This window comes from Bombina bombina, chromosome 7 (genome assembly GCF_027579735.1).
Source record: "Bombina bombina isolate aBomBom1 chromosome 7, aBomBom1.pri, whole genome shotgun sequence".
Taxonomy (NCBI): domain Eukaryota; kingdom Metazoa; phylum Chordata; class Amphibia; order Anura; family Bombinatoridae; genus Bombina; species Bombina bombina.
In genome coordinates this window covers 90,678,603-90,701,211 of record NC_069505.1, presented here as the reverse complement: position 1 = coordinate 90,701,211, position 22,609 = coordinate 90,678,603, and positions in this window count along the sequence as shown.

Sequence of the window (22,609 nt, the reverse complement as noted above, 5' to 3'; positions counted from 1 at the left end):
ACCCATGGCTAACTCGGTTGTTTCAAGTTGTACTATTCTTAGCACTTTCATCTCATCCCTTACTTCCAGGCCTCTCTGGGGTGGTCTACATGGCCATCATGATTACCCTCACCAAAATATAACAACAAGACGTGCGGTCAGGGAACCATGGTAAGGTTACTTCCTTTCACAAAATCGAGTATAACAGTTGCAGGCAGAGGTTCTGACCCTGCATTATGGCTGCACCTCTCCCTAAAAGAGGCATGCATTACAGAGTCTGTGGGCATGTATGCAAAGAGCTGGCCTGCCTAAAAGGAGCAGCAAGGCAGTAAAGGTTGTTCTCCTTCAGCCATTTTATACGCTGGCCCACGGCCACGACCCTCAACAGCCACAACAGAATGAAACACCACATATGCCATCCTTTTGAACAATAGAGTACAGGTATGGCATTGATTTTAGTTACACAGAGATATTTATTAGGAACCATGAAATTGAAAAAAAAAAACATGATTGGACACCCAGTACAGTACAGGTCGTTCTCCTTCGGCCTTTTTAGAAGAGGGTCCCGGACCCTCAACAAAAACAACAGCAGGAAAGAGGACATATGGCATCCTTTTGAACAATAGAGTACAGGTACAGCATTGATTTTAGAAACCCAGAGATAATTTTTAGGAAACATGAAATAGAAAAAAACATTGATTGGACAGGACACCAAGTACACTTCTTTCTCCTTCTGCCTTTTTATAAGAGGGTCCAGGACCCTCAACAGAAACAAAAGCAGGAAAGAGGACATATGGCATCCTTTTGAACAATAGATTACAGGTAAGGCATTGATTTTAGAAACCCAGAGATAATTCTTTGCAACTGGGAAATAGAAAAAAAAATTGATTGGACACCCAGTACAATTCTTTATCCTTAGGCCTTTTTAAAAGAGGGTCCAGGACCCTCAACCAAAACAACAGCAGGAAAGAGGACATATGGCATCATTTTGAACAATAGATTACAGGTAAGACATTGATTTTAGAATCCCTGAGATAATTTTATGAACAGGTAAATAGAAAAAAAACATCGATTGGACACCCAGTACACTTCTTTCTCCTTCTGCCTTTTTAAAAGAGTGTCCCTGACCCTGAAACAAAACAACAGCAGGAAAGAGGACATATGGCATCCTTTTGAACAATAGATTACAGTTAAGGCATTGATTTTAGAAACCCAGAGATAATTTGTTGCAACCGGGAAATAGAAAAAAACATTGATTGGACAGGACACCCAGTACACTTCTTTATCCTTTTGCCTTTTTAATTTTTTATAAGAGGGTCCAGGATCCTCAACCGAAACACCAGCAGGAAAGAGGACATATGGCATCCTTTTGAACAATTGATTACAGGTAAGGCATTGATTTTAGAATCCCTGAGATAATTTTTATGAACAGGGAAATAGAAAAAAACATTGATTGGACAACCAGTACACTTCTTTCTCCTTCTGCCTTTTTAAAAGAGTGTCCCTGACCCTGAAACAAAACAACAGCAGGAAAGAGGACATATGGCATCCTTTTGAACAATAGATTACAGTTAAGGCATTGATTTTAGAAACCCAGAGATAATTTGTTGCAACCGGGAAATAGAAAAAAACATTGATTGGACAGGACACCCAGTACACTTCTTTATCCTTTTGCCTTTTTAATTTTTTATAAGAGGGTCCAGGATCCTCAACCGAAACACCAGCAGGAAAGAGGACATATGGCATCCTTTTGAACAATTGATTACAGGTAAGGCATTGATTTTAGAATCCCTGAGATAATTTTTATGAACAGGGAAATAGAAAAAAACATTGATTGGACAACCAGTACACTTCTTTCTCCTTCGGCCTTTTTAAAAGAGGGTCCAGGACCCTCAAACAAAACAACAGTGAGTACACTTCTTTCAACGTAGGACCCTCATATGAAACAACAGCAGGAAAGAGTTTGTATGGCATCCTTTTTAACAATACATTACAGGTAAGGCATTTATTTTATAAACCCGGAGATAATTTGTTGCAACCGTGAAATTGAACCAAAAAAATGATTGGTCAGTGGTCACCCAGTACACTTCTTTCTACTTCAGCCTTTTTATAAGAGGGTCCCAGACCCTCAACAAAAACAACAGCCGGGAGCTGGGCATAGGAGTACAAAAGAGTAGGACAATAATAATGTGAAGGGGAAGATTGAGGAGTTGTGGCATTTTGATTTTGTTATCGGGGGAAGTCCTTGCAATGACCTTGCTCTGGTGAATCCATATCGCAAAGGTCTTTTTGAAGGCACTGTTTGTCTATTTTTTTACTTTCAGCATTTGGTAAATGAAGCGCGATTTAAGGCTGGTGAGAACCGACCTTTCTTCTGGCTGTTTGAAAATGTTGTGGCTATGGACAAACATGTGAAGAAGAGGGCCATCTGCCATATTCTGCACGCAACCCCTTTGATGATTGACGCTAAACATGTGTCACCTGCAAGCAGAGCTTGTTACTTCTGGTTAAATCTTCCTGGTATGGACAGGCCACTGTTTCCCACAGCAAGTCATAAGCTTGAACTACAAGATTGTCTTGAGTATGGTAGGAAATCAAAGTTTAGTAAAGTCTGTACTATCGCCACAATAACTGAACTCCTTGAAGCAAGGGAAATGCCAGCAGTTTCCTGTGCTTATGGATGACAATGAGGACGTCCTGTGGTGCACAGAGATGGAGAGGATTTTTGGTTTCGCTGTACACTACACAGATGTCTCCAACATCACCCAAAACACAAGAAAGCAACTCTTGGGAAGTTCCTGGAGTGTTCCGGTGGCCATCTCTTTGCGCCCCTAAAGGAATACTTTATCAGTGTTTAACCCCTTCACTTCTAAGCCTAACCGATGTGTGAAGCAGATTTTATATTTTTTTTATGCTGCTACTTATAGATCTAACCTCCTATTGTAAATCATGCTTCAGTTAGTAACTCAAGTTAAATTATATTAATTTTTTTTTATTATTGTGCTCAGCAGATTCAAAACATACCATTATTGTATTCATATCACACGACATGTCAAAAGGCTGCATCGAAAATAGCAGTGTGCAAAGTCATAATCTTAGTGAACGTATAAGTGCATTATAACTTTAAATGTTCTAAAATAAACAAAAATACTGAAAAAAAACAGCAGGACAGAGGACATATGGCATCCTTTTAAACAATAGAGTACAGGTGAGGTAAGGCATTGATTTTAGAAACCCTGAGATAATTTGTTGCAACCGGGAAATAGAAAAAAACATTGATTGGACACCCAGTACACTTCTTTCTCCTTAGGCCTTTTTAGAAGAGGGTCCAGGACCCTCAACAAAAACAGCAGCAGGAAAGAGGACATATGGCATCCTTTTGAACAATAGATTACAGGTAAGGCATTGATTTTAGAAACCCAGAGATAATTTGTTGCAACCGGGAAATAGAAAAAAAACATTGATTGGACACCCATTACACTTCTTTATCCTTAGGATTTTTTAGAATAGGGTCCAGGACCCTCAACAAAAACAGCAGCAGGAAAGAGGACATATGGCATCCTTTTGAACAATAGATTACAGGTAAGGCATTGATTTTAGAAACCCAGAGATAATTTGTTGCAACTAGGAAATCGAAAAAAACATTGATTGGACACCCAGAACATTTCTTTATCCTTAGGCCTTTTTATAAGAGGCTACAGGACCCTCAACAAAAACAGCAGCAGGAAACAGGACATATGGCATCCTTTTGAACAATAGATTACAGGTAAGGCATTGATTTTAGAAACCAAGAGATAAATTTTAGGAAACAGGAAATAGAAAAAAACATTGATTGGACACCCAGTACACTTCTTTATCCTTAGCCCTTTTTATAAGAGGGTTCAAGACCCTCAACCGAAACACCAGCAGGAAAGAGGACATATGGCATCCTTTGGAACAATAGATTACAGGTAATGCATTGATTTTAGAAACCCAGAAATCATTTTTTGCAACTGGGAAATCGAAAAAAACATTGATTGGACACCCAGTACACTTCTTTATCCTTAGACCTTTTTAGAAGAGGGTCCAGGACCCTCAACCGAAACACCAGCAGGAAAGAGGACACATGGCATCCTTTTGAACAATAGAATACAGGTAAGGCATTGATTTTAGAAACCCAGAGATATTTTTTTGCAACTGAGAAATAGAAAAAAACATTGATTGGACACCCAGTACACTTCTTTATCCTCCTTAGGCCTTTTTAGTAGAGGGTCCAGGACCCTCAAACAAAACACCAGCAGGAAAGAGGACATATGGCATCCTTTTGAACAATAGATTACAGGTAAGGCATTGATTTTTGAAACCCAGAGATAATTTTTTGCAACTGTGAAATAGAAAAAACATTGATTGGACACCCAGTACACGTCTTTATCCTCCTTAGGCCTTTTTAGAAGAGGGTCCAGGACCCTCAAACAAAACACCAGAAGGAAAGAGGACATATGGCAACCTTTTGAACAATAGATTACAGGTAAGGCATTGATTTTAGAAACCCAATGATAATTTGTTGCAACCGGTAAATACAAAAAAACATAGATTGGACACCCAGTACACTTCTTTATCCTTAGGCCTTTTTATAAGAGGTTCCAGGACCCTCAACAAAAACAGCAGCAGGAAAGAGGACATATGGCATCCTTTTGAACAATAGATTACAGGAAAAGCATTGATTTTAGAAACCAAGAGATAATTTTTTGAAACTGTGAAATAAAAAAAAACATTGATTGGACACCGAGTACACTTCTTTATCCTTAGGCCTTTTTAGAAGAGGGTCCAGGACCCTCAAACAAAACACCAGCAGGGAAGAGGACATATGGCATCCTTTTGTACAATAGATTACAGGTAAGGCATTGATTTTAGAAACCAAGAGATAATTTTTTGCAACTGGGAAATCGAAATAAACATTGATTGGACACCCAGTACACTTCTTATCCTTAGCCATTTTTAGAAGAGGGTCCAGGACCCTCAAACAAAACACCAGCAGGAAAGAGGACATATGGCATACTTTTGAACAATAGATTACAGGTAAGGCATTGATTTTAGAAACCCAGAGATAATTTGTTGCAACTGGGAAATCGAAAAAAACATTGATTGGACACCCAGTACACTTCTTTACCCTTAGGCCTTTTTAGAAGAAACTCCAGGACCCTCAACAAAAACAGCAGCAGGAAAGAGGACATATGGCATCCTTTTGAACAATAGATTACAGGTAAGGCATTGATTTTAGAAACCCTGAGATAATTTGTTGCAACCGGGAAATAGAAAAAAACATAGATTGGACACCCAGTACACTTCTTTATCCTTAGGCCTTTTTATAAGAGGTTCCAGGACCCTCAACAAAAACAGCAGCAGGAAAGAGGACATATGGCATCCTTTTGAACAATAGATTACAGGAAAAGCATTGATTTTAGAAACCAAGAGATATTTTTTTGAAACTGTGAAATAAAAAAAAAACATTGATTGGACACCGAGTACACTTCTTTATCCTTAGGCCTTTTTAGAAGAGGGTCCAGGACCCTCAAACAAAACACCAGCAGGGAAGAGGACATATGGCATCCTTTTGTACAATAGATTACAGGTAAGGCATTGATTTTAGAAACCAAGAGATAATTTTTTGCAACTGGGAAATCGAAATAAACATTGATTGGACACCCAGTACACTTCTTATCCTTAGTCATTTTTAGAAGAGGGTCCAGGACCCTCAAACAAAACACCAGCAGGAAAGAGGACATATGGCATACTTTTGAACAATAGATTACAGGTAAGGCATTGATTTTAGAAACCCAGAGATAATTTGTTGCAACTGGGAAATCGAAAAAAACATTGATTGGACACCCAGTACACTTCTTTACCCTTAGGCCTTTTTAGAAGAAACTCCAGGACCCTCAACAAAAACAGCAGCAGGAAAGAGGACATATGGCATCCTTTTGAACAATAGATTACAGGTAAGGCATTGATTTTAGAAACCCTGAGATAATTTGTTGCAACCGGGAAATAGAAAAAAACATTGATTGGACACCCAGTACACTTCTTTATCCTTAGGTCTTTTTATAAGAGGCTCCAGGACACTCAACAAAAACAGCAGCAGGAAAGAGGACATATGGCATCCTTTTGAACAATAGATTACAGGTAAGGCATTGATTTTAGAAACCAAGAGTTCATTTTTTGCAACTGGGAAATCGAAAAAAATATTGATTGGACACCCAGTACACTTCTTTATCTTTAGGCCTTTTTATAAGAGGCTCCAGGAACCTCACCAAAAACAGCAGCAGGAAACAGGACATATGGCATCCTTTTGAATAATAGAATACAGGTAAGGCATTGATTTTAGAAACCAAGACATCATTTTTTGCAACTGGGAAATCGAAAAAAAACATTGATTGGACACCCAGTACACTTCGTTGTCCTTAGGCATTTTTAGAAGAGGGTCCAGGACCCTCAACAAAAACAGCAGCAGGAAAGAGGACATATGGCATCCTTTTGAACAATAGAGTACAGGTAATTTTTAGGAATCGTGAAATAGAAAAAAACATTGGACAGGACACCCAGTACACTTCTTTCTCCTTTGGCCTTTTTATAAGAGAGTCCAGGACCCTGAACAGAAACAAGAGCAGGAAAGAGGACATATGGCATCATTTTGAACAATAGATTACAGGTAAGACATTGATTATCGAATCCCTGAGATAATTTTTATGAACAGGGAAATAAAAAAAACATTGATTGGACACCCAGTACACTGCTTTACCCTTAGGCCTTTTTAGAAGAGGGTCCAGGACCGAAACAACAGCATGAAAGAGGACATATGGCATCCTTTTGAACAATAGATTACAGGTAAGGCATTGATTTTAGAAACCCAGAGATAATTGTTAGGAAACGTGAAATAGAAAAAAACATTGATTGGACAGGACACCCAGTACACTTCTTTCTCCTTCGGCCTTCTTATAAGAGGGTGCAGGACCCTCATATGAAACAACAGCAGGAAAGACGACAGATGGCATCCTTTTGAACAAGAGAGTACAGGTACAGCATTGATTTTAGAAATCCGGAGATAATTGCATGCAACCGGGAAATTGAACCAAAAAACATGATTGGACACCCAGTACACTTCTTTCTACTTCAGCCTTTTTAGAAGAGGGTCCCGGACTGTAACATTAACAGTATTAACTTGTGTAACTGTTAAATTTAAAGACAATAACATTGTGTTTTGTAACACCAAATCAGAAAGTGAACACTATATGAAGTGACACCAGGTTGATTTGGTGTAAATTAAGCCTTTTAATATTGGTAGGATTCTGAACTGTTTAGCTAACAGTCAGATACAAACAGCACAGGAAATTAGTAAGTTAGCAAGGTACTTTGTAGTTCAGGAATAAATGCAAGTAGTAGTCATACAGTCATTAGACATAGAAATCTTATACTTTAGTTAACTAACCGGATCAGATATGCTTGTCTCCCTTCAGTTGAAGCTGCAGCTGACATGCAGAGATGAGATCCTGTGTTGAGGGAGAGAGGCGCGGTGTTTGGAGTGTGATGTCACCACAATCACTTATCCAGAGCTCAGAAGGATTTCTGACAATATTAAAGCTGAAACAATTATGGAACAAGGTTTGAGAGTTACCTTCGATGAGATTGGATATGTGAAAATGTGGAACAGGCTGCAGTCTGATTAGCTGAGTGCAGCTGGAAGTCTGTGCAAACTGCAGGCATCCGGTTCAGGAAGAGATGAGACAGAAAGGCTGAATCAGTCTGAAATATAAATAAACACTCTGAAAGGATTAGATTAGGTTTGCTCACACAGATAGAAATAATTGAATAGTACTTTGAAATCCTTAGGTTGTTTAAAGTAAAGTTAAATTGGTAGTTAGCTCAGGAACAAGTATGTCTCTCAGGGAGTTTTACAAATTACTAAGCAAAGCTTGGGGGTGTGAGCAGGTGTGATAAAGGGAGTGTGTACCTGTGATTGGTTAATACACCTTAAAGGAAAAGCAGCATAACTGAAATATTCTGACAGGACCCCCTCCTCAAGCAAGCTGATCCTCAGCTTGAGGTCGAGGACGGTCTGGGTTTCGACGATGGAAAAGGGATACCAATCTAGGTGCAGAAAGATTGCTAGATGGTTCCCAACTATCCTCCTCCTCTGTGAAGTTTTTCCATCTAATTAGATATTGGAGAACCCCACCGGACATTCTGGAATCCAAGATCCTTTCAACTTCAAAGACATCATTTTTCAGACGGTACCAACGTTGTGGCCAATGGGGGAACAGAAGACCTAGTGGGATGGTAGGGTTTCAACAAAGAAACATGGAAAGTGGGGTGGATCTTCATGGTTGTCGGAAGCTGTAACGTGACAGCATTGACATTTAACACTTTAGTGATAAGGAAAGGATCACAATATTTCCTAGTGAACTTTTTACTTGGCAGATGAAACTTCAGATTCTTCGTCGACAACCATACTTGATCACCTATTTTATATTCTGGTGGTTTCCTATGTCTCAAGTCATAGTAAAATTTCTGGGAATTTTGCGCCTTTCCAATATTTTCTTTGATGAGACGGAAGTTTTCTAATAGGGTGTTCTTTAGTTCATCCACCATAGGTGAGTCTGCTGGTGTTGAAGATAAAGAAGTGAAGCTGGGATGGTACCCATAATTTGCATAGAACGGGGTCATCTTTGTAGAGGTGCTAGTTAAGTTGTTATATGCAAATTCTGCATAAGGTAAGTATTTCATCCAATCTTGTTGTTGACATGAACAGAAACAGCAGAGGTATTCATCGAGCCACTGATTCACTCTCTCAGTCTGTCCATTCGCTTGAGAGTGATATGATGTTGTATAATGGTGTTGAATATTTAAGGCTTTGCATAGGTCTTTCCAGAAACGGGACGTAAACTGAGACCCTCTATCAGAAATAATTACGGAAGGTACCCCATGTAATTTTAGGATATGATTCAAGAAGAGAGTAGCAGTTTCGGATGATGATGGAATTTTGTGATATGGTAAAAAATGTGCCATGGTGGTAACTCTACAATAAAATCTATACCAATCTGCTGCCATGGAGAATTCGAAACTGGGAGGGACCGGTCATTTTTTGAGATCTGACATATTACACAACTTTTAATGTATTCCTTGATTGTATCCTTCATGTGAGGCCACCAGTAATTCCTGGAAATTAGTTCCAGAGTCCTATTTACCCCTTGATGTCCTGCTAAAGGAGTGTCATGATGTTCGTTTAGAATCTTTAAACGTAAGTCAGTTGGTAAGAATATTCGATCATTATAGTAGTAAACACCATCTTTTTGCTTGATGTTTTTGTTATGAACTTGTTCAACAGGAGCTGAGGAATTTCTTATTTCTGTTAAGAGATCTGAAGTGAAACCAATGAATTTTTCTGCTGGTATAATAGCAGTTGGAGTTGGAGAGTCATCGATCTTTAGAAGTTGTCTTGAGAGGGCATCAGCCTTTCCATTTTTGTTAGCAGGTCTGTAAATGATGTGAAAGTCAAATCTAGAAAAGTATAAACTCCATCGCACCTGACGTGAGGACAGTGTTTTGTTATTTTGGAGGTATTGTAAGTTCTTGTGATCCGTATAAATTAATATGGGATGCTGGGCTCCCTCCAAGAGATGTCTCCAAAATTCTAGTGCCCTCCTAATAGCTAGTAGTTCTTTATCACCGATGGTATAGTTCTTTTCAGCAGGAGACATAATCTTGGAGTAAAAGGATACAGGATTAAGTGGGGAGCTTTCTGAAGTACGTTGTGATAGAATGGCACCGATTGCGTAGTCTGATGAGTCTACCTACAAAACATATTGTATATTTACATTTGGAAATCTTAAGATTGGTGCTGAGATGAATCGATTTTTTAAATGTTGAAATATTTCAGTATGTTTCTGGGTCCAATGGAATGGTACTGTGGAGCCGGTGAGTTGCGTGAGTGGTTTAACTATCCCAGAAAAATCTTTAATAAATTTGCGATAGTAATTAGTGAAGCCTAAGAATCTCTGTAGTTCTTTTTTATTGGTTGGTACTGGCCAGTCTCTAACGGAATCTACCTTTTCGGTTTGTATCTGAATTCCTGAGGAGGAAATTGTATAACCTAAAAATGAAATTGTTGATTTGTGGAATGAACATTTTTCCAATTTAGCATATAATTTATGTACTTTTAATCTGGCAAGCACCCAACGTACATGTTTAATGTGATCTGTCATATTGTTGGAGTAAATGAGAATGTCGTCTAGGTAAACGACTATGCATATATCCAGTAAGTCACGAAAAATGTCGTTAATGAAATGTTGGAAGGCTGCGGGCGCATTACAAAGGCCGAATGGCATCACTAAATATTCATACAGACCATACCTGGTTCGGAAAGCAGTGAGCCATTCGTCACCTTCTCTAATGCAAATTAAATTGTAAGCGCCGCGCAGGTCAAGCTTTGTGAAAATTTTGGCATTGGTAAGTCATTCAATTAGTTCCGGAATTAATGGTAACGGATATCGGTTTTTAACGGTTCGTTTATTTAGCTCTCTGTAATCAATTATTGGTCTCAAACTAGAATCCTTATTTGTCACAAAGAACATACCTGCTGCTGTTGGGGATGAAGATGGTCTAATGAAACCTTTTTTAAGGTTATCTTGTAGGTATTGTTTTAAATAATCGAGTTTGGCTTGACTTAATGGGTATAAATGGCCAACTGGTAGGGTGGAACCTGGTATTAGTGCTATAGGGCAATCGTATACCCTATGGGGAGGTAAAGATTCAGCTTCGGTTTTGCTAAAGACATCTGCAAACTCATTATAAACTTTTGGGATGTTAAATTCTTCAGTAGAAGTTAGCATGATAGATTGTTGAGGATAACAAGTATTCTTACAATATGCAGAGTGTAAAGATAACTTAAATGTAGACCAATCTATTGTGGGATTATGAAGTTGTAACCAATGAACCCCTAAAATAATTGGAAAATGAGGAGAAGGTATGACATCAAAGGTGATGTATTCTGTATGTCCTTCGGGTGTAAGTACAAGTAGTGGGACAGTGTGGTGTGTGACTAGACCTTCTGTTAGTGTTGAACCATCAATAACTTTGAGGGACACCGGTACAGGTCGTTCTCCTTCAGCCTTTTTATAAGAGGGTCCAGCACCCTCAACAGAAACAACTGCAGGAAACACCACATATGCCATCCTTTTGCACAATCGAGTACAGGTATGCCATTGATTTTAGGAACCCGGAGATAATTGAGAGGAACCGGGAACATTTTTCAAAAAATGTGCTTGGACATCCTTTACAGGTCGTTCTCCTTCAGCATTTTTATACCATGGGCCACAACCCACAACAGGCACAACAGTATGAAACACCACATATGCCACCCTTTTGCACAATAGAGTACAGGTATGGCATAGATGGAACCCAGATATTATTTAGAGCAACCAAGAGACGGATAAAGATGCTTGGTCGGTCCTCCTCCTCCTTCACATTTGGGGCACTGCGCATGCAATTTAATGGTCCACCAGATATGAGTGGTGTGTTAAGTTGTACTATTCTTAACAGTTTAATCACTGTTATGTGCCTTATTTTTTTATTTGAGTTTTGTACCCACAGAGCAGCAGCAGAGGCCAGAAAAATTAGGCATGTACAAATGACTGAAAAATTGGGTATTGTTGTAGCCACTGCTGTAGCAGCGGCCAGAAAAATTGATGTTCGTAAAACATTTAGAAAGTACCCTAAAAGCTTGTGGCTTGAACACTAGTTGTTGGCGAATAAGTCAAGCAAGTAATCCTGCATTATAAGAAAAAAAAAGCCAGCGTGTGTACCAGTTGTAACCCAAGCCAGCTCATCATCAGGCCTTTTTTACTCAAATGTATCGCCCAATGTTAGTCCCTTCGGGATCCATCCCTCATTCATTTTAATAAAAGTGAGATAGTCAAGGCTTTTTTGACCTAGGCGACTTCTCAGTGACAAAACCTCCTGCTGCACTGAAAGTCCTTTCGGACAGGAAACTTGAAGCGGGGCAGGCCAGAAGTTCCACTGCAAATTGGGATAGCTCAGGCCACAAGTCAAGCCTGCACACCCAGTAGTCAAGGGGTCCATCGCTCCTGAGAGTGTCGAGATCCGCAGTTAATGCTAGGTAGTCTGCTACCTGTCGGTTGAGTCTTTCTCTGAGGCTGGATCCCGAAAGGCTCTGGGGATGCATGCGTGTTAAAAAGGTACGCATGTCCTCCATCAACAAGACGTCAGGAAAGTGTCCTGTCCTTGCTGCTGTGGTCGTGGGAGGAGGAGGATTACTTTCATCTCTTCCCCTGTTACATTCCCGTTGTGCTGTGACATCACCCTTATACACTGTGTAAAGCATATTTTTAAATTTATTTTTAAAATGCTCCATCCTTTCCAACTTGTGGTAATTTGGTAACATTTCAGGCACTTCATGCTTATAACGGGGGTCGAGGAGCGTGGACACCCAGTACAAGTCTTTCTCCTTCAGCATTTTTATACAAGTGTCCCTCAACAGGCACGACAGCATGAAAGAACCCATTTGAACAAGGTTGGATGCCGAGCTAATCATGTCCCGTTCCTCTTCCTCACTAATCTCACTGAGGGTATCTTCTTCCCCCCAGCCACGTACAACACCACGGGTACCAGAGAGGTGACAACAACGAGCACCCTGGGATGCCTGTTGTGCACGGTCTTCCTCCTCCTACTCCTCCTCAAAGCCACATTCCTCCTCTGACTCCTCTTCCTCACAATCCTCTTCCTGTGTTGCCGCAGGTCCAGCAAGTGATGCTGATAAGGCTGTTTGTGGGGGTGATGGACACAACAACTCTTCCTCTTCACGCTCATCTACGGCCTGATTCAGCACTCTGTGCAGGGCACGCTCCAGGAAGAAAACAAATGGTGTGATGTCGCTGATGGTGCCTTCGGTGCGACTGACAAGGTTTGTCACCTCCTCAAAAGGACACATGAGTCTACAGGCATTGCGCATGAGCATCCAGTAATTTGGCAAAAAAATCCCCAGCTCCCCAGAGGCTGTCCTAAGACCCCGGTCATACAAATACTCATTAACAGCTTTTTCATGTTGGAACAGGTGGTCAAACATTAGGAGTGTTGAATTCCACCGTGTCGGGCTGTCGCAAATCAAGTGCCTCACTGGCAGGTTGTTTCGACGCTGGATATCGGACAAGTGCGCCATGACCGTGTAGGAACACCTGAAATGGCCACACACCTTCCTGGCCTGCTTCAGGCCTTCCTGTAAGACTGAGTACTTATGGACAAATCGTTGTACAATCAGATTACACACATGTGCCATGCACGGCACATGTGTCAACTTGCCCAATTTCAATGCCGCCACCAAATTACTTCCATTGTCAGAAACAACCTTGCCAATCTCCAGTTGGTGCGGAGTCAGCCACTGATCCACCTGTGCGTACAGGGATGTCAGGAGTGCTGGTGCGGTGTGACTCTCCGCTTTCAGGCAAGTCAACCCCAAGACGGCGTGACACTGCCGGACCCGGGATGTAGCATAGTACCTGGGGAGCTGGGGGGTGCCATAGATGTGGAGCAAATGCAGAAGGAGAAGAGGACTCAGCCGAGGAAGAGGTTATGGAAGAGGATGGAGTAGGAGGGGTAGAGGAGGTAGCAGCAGGCCTGCCTGCAAGTCATGGCGGTGTCACCAACTCTTCTGCAGAGCCACGCATTCCATGCTTGTCAGACGTCAGCAGGTTTACCCAATGCGCAGTGTAGGTGATATACCTGCCCTGACCATGCTTTGCAGACCAGCAATCTGTGGTCATATGGACCCTTGCCCCAACACTGTGTGCCAGACATGCCATAACTTCCTTTCGAACAACAGAGTACAGGTTTGGGATTGCCTTTTGTGAAAAGAATTTTCTGCCAGGTACCTCCCACTGCGGTGTCCCAATAGATACAAATTTTTTTAAAGCATCAGACTCCACCAGCTTCTATGGTAAAAGCTGGCGGGCTAAGAGTTCAGACAAGCCAGCTATCAGATGCCGGGCAAGGGGATGACTTTGAGAAATTGGCTTCTTACGCTCAAACATGTCCTTGACAGACAGCTGACTGTGGGCAGATGACCAGGAACTGCTACGTAAGAGAGACTCAGTGGAGGATGGTTGAGAGGGGGCAAGAAGGACAGCAGTGGTTGACGTGGCTGAAGATGCTGGAGCAGGAGGAGGAGGGAGGCTTTGATTTTGTGTGCTGCTTCTACTCATGTGTTCTTCCCATCAGCGTTTGTGATGGGAGACCATGTGCCTTCGCAAAGCAGTTGTACCTAGGTGGGTGTTGGACTTCCCACGACTCAGTTTCTTTTGGCACAGGTTGCAAATGGCATCGCTGTTGTCAGAGGCAGACACACAAAAAAATGCCACACTGCTGAGCTCTGCGATGACAGCATTCTGGTGGTGGCAACAGCATGCGTTGATGGGCGTCGGTGTGCTGTCTGGCTGACCCCGGGTACCGATACATGCTGTCTGACTGTGCCACTATCTCCTTGCGATGACCTCCCCCTGCTTCCAACTTGTCTCCTCCTTTTCTCTGTCTCCCCATCTGAACTTTCCCCCTCTTCTTCTTCTCTTCTAGCAGGCACCCACGTGACATCCACCGACACATCATCTTCAACCGCTTCACTTGTATCTGACACATCAAGAAAGGAAGCAGCAGCGGGTACAACATCATCATCATCACACCGTACCTTCATGTCTGTAATGCTGCCTGACTGAGACATATCACTGTTATCTACATCCTCTGTCAATGATGGTTGCGCATCACTCATTTCTTCCAACTGATGTGTCATTAACTCCTGTGACAGATCAAGTGAAGTGACTGTGGTGCATGTGTTGGTGGTGGCGACAGGCGGGCGAGTGGCACTGGTCACTTGAGACCTGCCCAAAGCACAGCTGGACGTAGATGGTGCGTCAAGGTTAGGAGGACTAAGAGCGGAAGCTGTAGAAGATTGGGTGTCCTGTGTTAGCCATTCAACTAGGTCCTCCTCAGAACTTTTCGCGTCCCCCCTGGCACCCGGTGTCTGAACAATGTGCATATTTGTAGGGTCTAAAGGAATCACAGCACCATGACCACGACCATGGAACCTGCGGGGTGGCCTGCCTCTGCCTGTCATTTTTTTTAAAATGGACACTGACAATACTATTACACAAATTATGAATGGTGGCACTGGGCAAGTGGGCACAGTATACGCTGTGAGACTGACAACCAAAAAAAGACAGATGTTTAAAAGTCACAGATTGTAATTTTTTTAAATATTAGAAGTACTGTGACTACAAATATGATTGTTGGCAATAGTTGGCAAATGGGCCTGTCTGGCACACACGCTGGGAGAAAAGCAACTGTAATTAGATTAAACTAGCCATGCTTCTTAGTCCTAAAATGTATTTTGAAAAAAATTTGACAATACTGTTAGAAGAAATTTGATTGGTGGCACTAGTTGGAAATGGCAAGTGGGCCTGGCACACACGCTGGCAGCAGGCAACTGCAATTCAATGGCACTAGGAGACTGAAGATTCACAGTCAAAACAGTTATGATTTAAATTTTTATCAATACTGTTACAAGAAATATGATTGGTGGCACTAATTGGCTAGTTGGGCCTGGCACACAGGCTGGCAGGCAGGAGGAAAGTGCAACTCAATGGCACGAGCAAACTGATGATTCAGAATAACAATCAAACAATATTTAATTTTAAATATTAACAATACTTTTACAACAATTATGATTGGTGTAACTAGTTGGCAAGTCGGCCTGGCACACAGGCTGGCAGGCAGGAGGAAAATGCAATTCAAGGGCACTAGTAGACTGCAGATTCACAGTCAAAACAGTGATGATATACAATTTTTTCAATACTGTTAAAAGAAATATGATTGATGGGTGGCACTAATTGGCTAGTTGGGCCTGGCACACAGGCTGGCAGGCAGGAGGAAAGTGCAATTCAATGGCACGAGCAAACTGATGATTCAGAATAACAATCAAACAATTTTTAATTTTAAATATTAACCATACTTTTACAACAATTATGATTGGTGTAACTAATTGGCAAGTCGGCCTGGCACACAGGCTGGAAGGCAGGAGGAAAATGCAATTCAAGGGCACTAGTAGACTGCAGATTCACAGTCAAAACAGTGATGATTTACAATTTTTTCAAGACTGTTACAAGAAATATGATTGATGGGTGGCACTAATTGGCTAGTTGGGCCTGGCACACAGGCTGGCAGGCAGGAGGAAAGTGCAATTCAATGGCACGAGCAAACTGATGATTCAGAATAACAATCAAACAATTTTTAAATTTAAATATTAAAAATACTGTGACAACAAATATGATTGGTGTAACTAGTTGGCAAGTTGGCCTGGCACACAGGCTGGCAGGCAGGAGGGAACTGCAATTCAATGGCACTACTAGACTACAGATTCACAGTCAAAAACATGATGATTTACAATTTTTTTAATACTGTTAAAAGAAATATGATTGGTGGCACTAATTGGCTAGTTGGGCCTGGCACACAGGCTGGCAGGCAGGAGGAAAGTGCAATTCAATGGCACGAGCAAACTGATGATTCAGAATAACAATCAAACAATTTTTAATATTAACAATACTGTGACAACATATATGATTGGTGTAACTAGTTGGCAAGTCGGCCTGGCACACAGTCTGGCAGGCAGGAGGGAACTGCAATTTAATGGCACTACTAGACTACAGATCTGTGATTAAATGCTGTATTAAACTTGTTTAGTAAAAAGTAGCCACTACAGTGGCAGATAATATTGTTTAAAGGTTTATTACAAATTACTTGTGAACTTAAAGTCAAAATAAAACTTCAATTATTCATTTAGAGCATCCCATTTTAAACAGCTTTCTTATTTACTTCTAATATACATTTTGCTTCATTTGTTTGGTATCCTTTGTTGAAGAACATCCATAAGTAGCCACATGAGCAGCTATGCACTGCTGAAAGCTAGCTGATTGGTAGCTGCACATATATGCTTCTTGTCATTGGCTTACCAGATGTCTTCAGCTAGCTCCCAGTAGTGCATTTCTGTTCTATAACCTGCTCTTCAACAAAGAGATCAAAGCAAATATTATGTTAGAAGAAAATGTGTGGTCTTTCTGAATCATGAGAGTTTAACTTTGACATTACTGTCATCAAAGGTTGCACAGCCAAGAAGGATGGTGCTTTGAGAACATTGTTATTCATGCCTTTGGCCTTTCCTTGTTTTTAGGTTTTTTTTTCTTCACCTACTGTAGATTTAAATGTAAATCAGGAAACAGTTACTAATACCCAATGACTATAATGTAGATGTATTCTGTTTGTAATCATTTTAGTAACCAATAAAGTATAGATTTTAAGAGTATTATAGCACTTTTTGTCTGTAAATGTTGTGTATTTGAACAAAGTAGATAGGAGGGAAAAATTCCAACCTTGATTTTATTATGTTGTTGAATTTTAATAAATGTTACCAATTTTGAATGCTGCCCAACTGACTTTGTCTTCACAAATCCGGGGGAGTAGCGGGTCCTGACCCCAACCAGAGGCCAGTGAGTTGGGTCACTGGAAGTTCCCGGCATGTACTGATCGGCACACTTTGGTGCCGCCCCTTCTTTTAAGCATAACCATTCTTATGCATAGTTTAAATCAAGTCTGGTCCTGACAATATTTAACTAGGAAGCGCCTTCTGTTTTTGTTTGTTCTTTTAAAATGTCTATCACTGCCATTGTTTACTTTAGTGTGTGTATATAGGCCAGTTACTGACAGATTTGTAGCAGGGTTAGATTTGTGAAGTCTGCAATGGGCATGTCTGGTTCTCAGAATTGTAAAAAGATGTTAGTGCTAAATTACAATTAAAATGTAATATGTATATAATAAAGTGTATTGTAAAGTTGTTTTACTATGCATAATAAATGTTTTACAAAGCTTAAAGTGTTATGTTCCTTGAACTTTTCACAACCACACACTTAAAGATCCATAACTAATGCTTTAAGTCAACTTCCTACTAAAGATGTGCATTTGTTTCGCTGTGAAAATACATTTGTGATGAAAATCGGATTTAATTTAAAAAAACAAAAATCTGAATAAAGGAACCAAAGAAAAATCGTCAGTATTTATTCATTTCCTTACATTTTTAAAAAGAGGTTAATTCTTACCTTAATGTGTTCGGGAGAGCGCACTAAACCCGCTCCTCTTCTTGCCAGAGGCCTGGCCACGCTAATGGGATGCTTAGCGCCTCAGAACCAAGAGTGTTAACTCTGCTGTTAGAGGGGCTGGGGCTCTGGCATGAAGAATAACGGGTTAGCACGCTCTCCAGAGCACTTTAGTATTGTTACAATTATAGCTACAGGTGAACTTTTCTGACTTCATGACTTCATGTATTGTTTTCTCTCTAAACTTGATTACCGGTTTTGAGACCATTCATAATATCTTTATAGTATTGTTATATTATATTTTTCATATGGAAAGCATAAAGTATGTTATATAACTGTTGTTCTTTTGCTATAGCCCTGTATACGCTTGTCAAATACTTCTTTTTTTTCTATAGAAATTATTAGCCGGTCTTATCTCTTAGTAGTAAGTTACTTGAATTTAATTACCAGGGTCCTCAGATAATATTGTGGTCTTGATCAGTTTTTTTTGTTTAATTTAACTTTATCCCTTCATAATAAAATGTCAACAAAATGTATAAAGCACAAGAAGTGTAACTGGTAGTATATTTTCCCTTTTGTTGTTTAGGTTCTCCTGGTCATATATGTATTTCTCATATATAAATTAGCATAAATCAACAATAAAAATATACGCCTTTAAAAGAAATATGGAAATTTAATTTAAAAAAAATATCTTATTTTCAATATTTCAATGTCTTTTCAAATATAACAACCCCAGTTTATGTTATCACTTTAAAAAGATTACATTATTTAGTCATTTTTTTATTGTAAATTTGTCTTTAAGTTTGTAGTTATAAACAACTGAAATGTCACATATGAGCCAGTTTTCTATTACAATATAGCATTACAATCGTTTGAACCATCAGTATTAAAATGGGAATTTAGTTTTACCTTAAATTATGACTGCACATTTTGACTGTTATATTCGTTGAGCGAATTTGTTTAATTTGTTTTCATTTCTATAACAGCCTGCAGTTATGATGCAATCAGACTGTTAGCCAATAAAACAAAACTAGGAAGAGCAGGCATTTGATTGAATGTTTTACTCAGCCTGTCTGAGGAAGCCTGGGATGTTTTCTAGCCTACCAGGGGTTCTCAGGAGGAGGGCCAGAAGTGGAAGGGGGATTTTTAAGTTACTGGCTAAAGCTCTGATCTGCTTGCAATGGGAGAGCTTACAGTTGGTTTCCTTCTGTTCCACCCACCCCAACACCTTTGAGAGATACAGAGCTTTTAGAGAGGGAGCTTTGAGTTTGCGTTGGATTGCTACATTAGTGAATAAATAGTTTGGTTTCTTCAACATGTTTTTTTTCCATAAAAACGTAAAAAGGCTAGTAGTTGCAATTTCTTCTGCTGGTTATGTTAAAAAAACTTTTTTATAACATATACTTAAATATAGAAATGTTCAGTATAGGTAGGGATACTTCAGGAAAAATCAGCTATTTCAAATGCTGATATAAAGTTAAAAGAGCTATTTGTAAACAATTTAATACACACCATGAGGTATAATGGATCATTGCTTACAAATTTAAGATGAGACAAAATTAGGGTAAAATGTCCCCTTAACTATTTGGCTTCACATTTGCAGTCAGCCTGTCTGTAGCCTAAATCTGTAAACAAGATAGTGTTTTTTAAAGTCTTATTTGTTCTGAAATAGTTTATTTTAAAAATGAAAGAGGAAGAAGATAAGAATTTATTGGTAATTAAAACTAAAACTTAAGATGGTAATATGCGTACCAGATGGTAAAAAAATGAAAAGCGGATGAGGGGAGGTATGTAGAACTCAGTATGCAGAAATAGAAAACCAAAACAAAGAAAGTCTTTTCTTGAACAAACTTTACTAAAGAAATGCAAGGAAGTAAAAGGTAAATGTAAGGTTATAATCCAACCTGATAAATATCAAATAAAATGTCTTTGCAAATGAACACTTTAAGCACAAGTCTCTCAATTGAGCACAGACTACCCAGCGGGTACTGTTGGTGAGGTCTCTTGTATAATATCCAGGAACAAGGTAGGCATACACTAGAATTACAGCAGAGATGATTGGTTTCATGAACAGGATAAGCATACACAGGTATCACAGCAGAGGTGGGAGGCTAACCTCTACACTAAAGATAAAATTAACCTTACAAGCTTCCTAATTAGCCCCTTCACTGTTGGGAATAATACAATTGTGGTGTACAGCTACAAATAGCAACCTTCTAATGATCAAAAAGCAATGGCAAAGCCATGTATGTCTGCTATTTCTGAACAAAGGGGATCCCAGAGAAGCTTTTACAATCATTTGTGCCATGATTGCACAAGCAGTATGTAAATTATTTCAGTAAGAAACCCACAGTTTGTGAAAAAGTTAAAAACATTTTTTTATTTAATCGCATTTAGTTGTATATAGTTGTATATAGTTTTGATAGGTAAATAAAATAAATAAGGCTCTGTTTCTGTTTAAATGTAGTGATGGCAAAAATGCTAAAAATGCTCTGGTCTTTAGGGGAAGTCTCAGTCTGAACTACCCGGTCCTTAAGGGGTTAAAATGTGTTAATTTAATTATAAATAACCTCCTCATTGTTTAAATATGGGCATATACAACAATCTTTTTTCTACATTTCTGCAACCCTTCCTTACATGTTAACCACATTTTATTAGTATTCTCTTCTATTTTCCCTGGTCTCAATTTTGTGGGAACCTAAATATTTCTTAAATTTGTATTTCTTTTATATATAATATGAGGTCTGGAGTCTAAAAAGTAGTTTTAGTAAGGGATCCATTAATAAAATGCCCCAATGTTTTTGAGAATTTTTTGGATATTCCTATGATTTTCATTATATGTTGTAATTAATCTTAGTTTCTATTCTTATTTATGCCCTGTCTCAGATTTATTTTATTTTGTAATAATTATTCTCTATTCATATTCAATACTTTTGTATTTGTATTAATAATTAATGATTTTGAATACCCTTTTTCAATAAATGTATTTGTAAGTGTACCTGATTCCTTCTTATAATCAACCAATAATAATGACCTATATATTTAGACAAATTACACAACATTGAGCCTGTCCCTGAAAAAATAGGTCTCCCAGGGGGATTCTTACTATCCGTGTGTATTTTTGGAAGATGGTAGAAAATTGCTTCTTTTGAATAAAAAAGATTAAATTATATTATTCATTGTTTAATATATCTCCCTCTTTTGCATTAGCAAGTATATTAGCTAATAATGTATTGTATTTACTTGTATCTTCTAAAATATGAAAAGCTTCTTTTAGATAATCCTGACGGTCTTAGATAACTATTCCACCTCCCTTGTCTGTGACCCTTAAAACAATACTGGTTTCATCTGTTAATTCTTTTAAAGATTTTTTCTCTTCTGTAGTTAGATTATCTGCTTTTGGGTGTAATTTAGGCTTTGATACATCTCTTAAGGAGTGTATAAAACTATTCTTCACAACACAAAAAGTATCTAAAATAAAAGAGAAAGAAGAGCACCACCTAGAGACTTTAGATAACAATTTATTGGTAATAAAAACAAAAACATAAGATGGTAATATGTGTACCAGATGGTAAAAATAAATGAAACCGTTTTACATCCCCATCAGGTAGTAACTCTTTGTAAGCCTTAGTTTCTCTTTACTATGGATTATGTATTCCAGTCAATTCTCCTATGTGGGTAATTCATTTCCACAGCCTTTTATGTTTTGCCATGATCCTCAAGGGCAAGAACAAATAAGAAAGCCAAAAAACATTTAGATATAAACAAGGAACAAGGGGAGGAAAGAGGGTTAGACAAAAAAACAGACAATGATGGAGATAACTTAAATATCTTTTTCACAATATTCTATCTTCAAAAAACAAAAACCAAACTGAAATTGAATATACATTACTTAGTAAGGTTTTATATGTTACCCACAAAAACTTTTGCTAAAAAGTTTGAGATCTATATGGATGTTCAGAAATTAATTTGCAAATTAACCCTACAAACATATTTTCTCATAAAAATAACTGTACAAATTAAAAAGACATAAGAGAATATCCCAGCGCCCACTAGACCTTATAGGCCCAGGATGGTGATACCTAGTTATCACCTAAATGCAATAATGTGAAAAAGGTAATCCTAGGCGCCAACAAGTGGCTAAGGTATATAAAATATTTAATACAACTCAGGGTACAAGGTTTTAAAAATACAGTATTGTAAATACAATTTAAAAGCAATTTAAAATGGCATGGATCCACGCTAATTACAATGAGGATAAGAATGTGAAATATATAAGCACTTATAACAATATACACAAGATGAATGTGCAAAAACAGCAATATCACAGGTAAACTGCAAAGTGACTTGGTGCAATGCTCCAATGTGCTAAAAAATGAGGTGGTTACAATCTGTAAAATTCAAAAAAATTCAAAAAAATCAAATAAATTAAAAAAATGTGTCCAGTG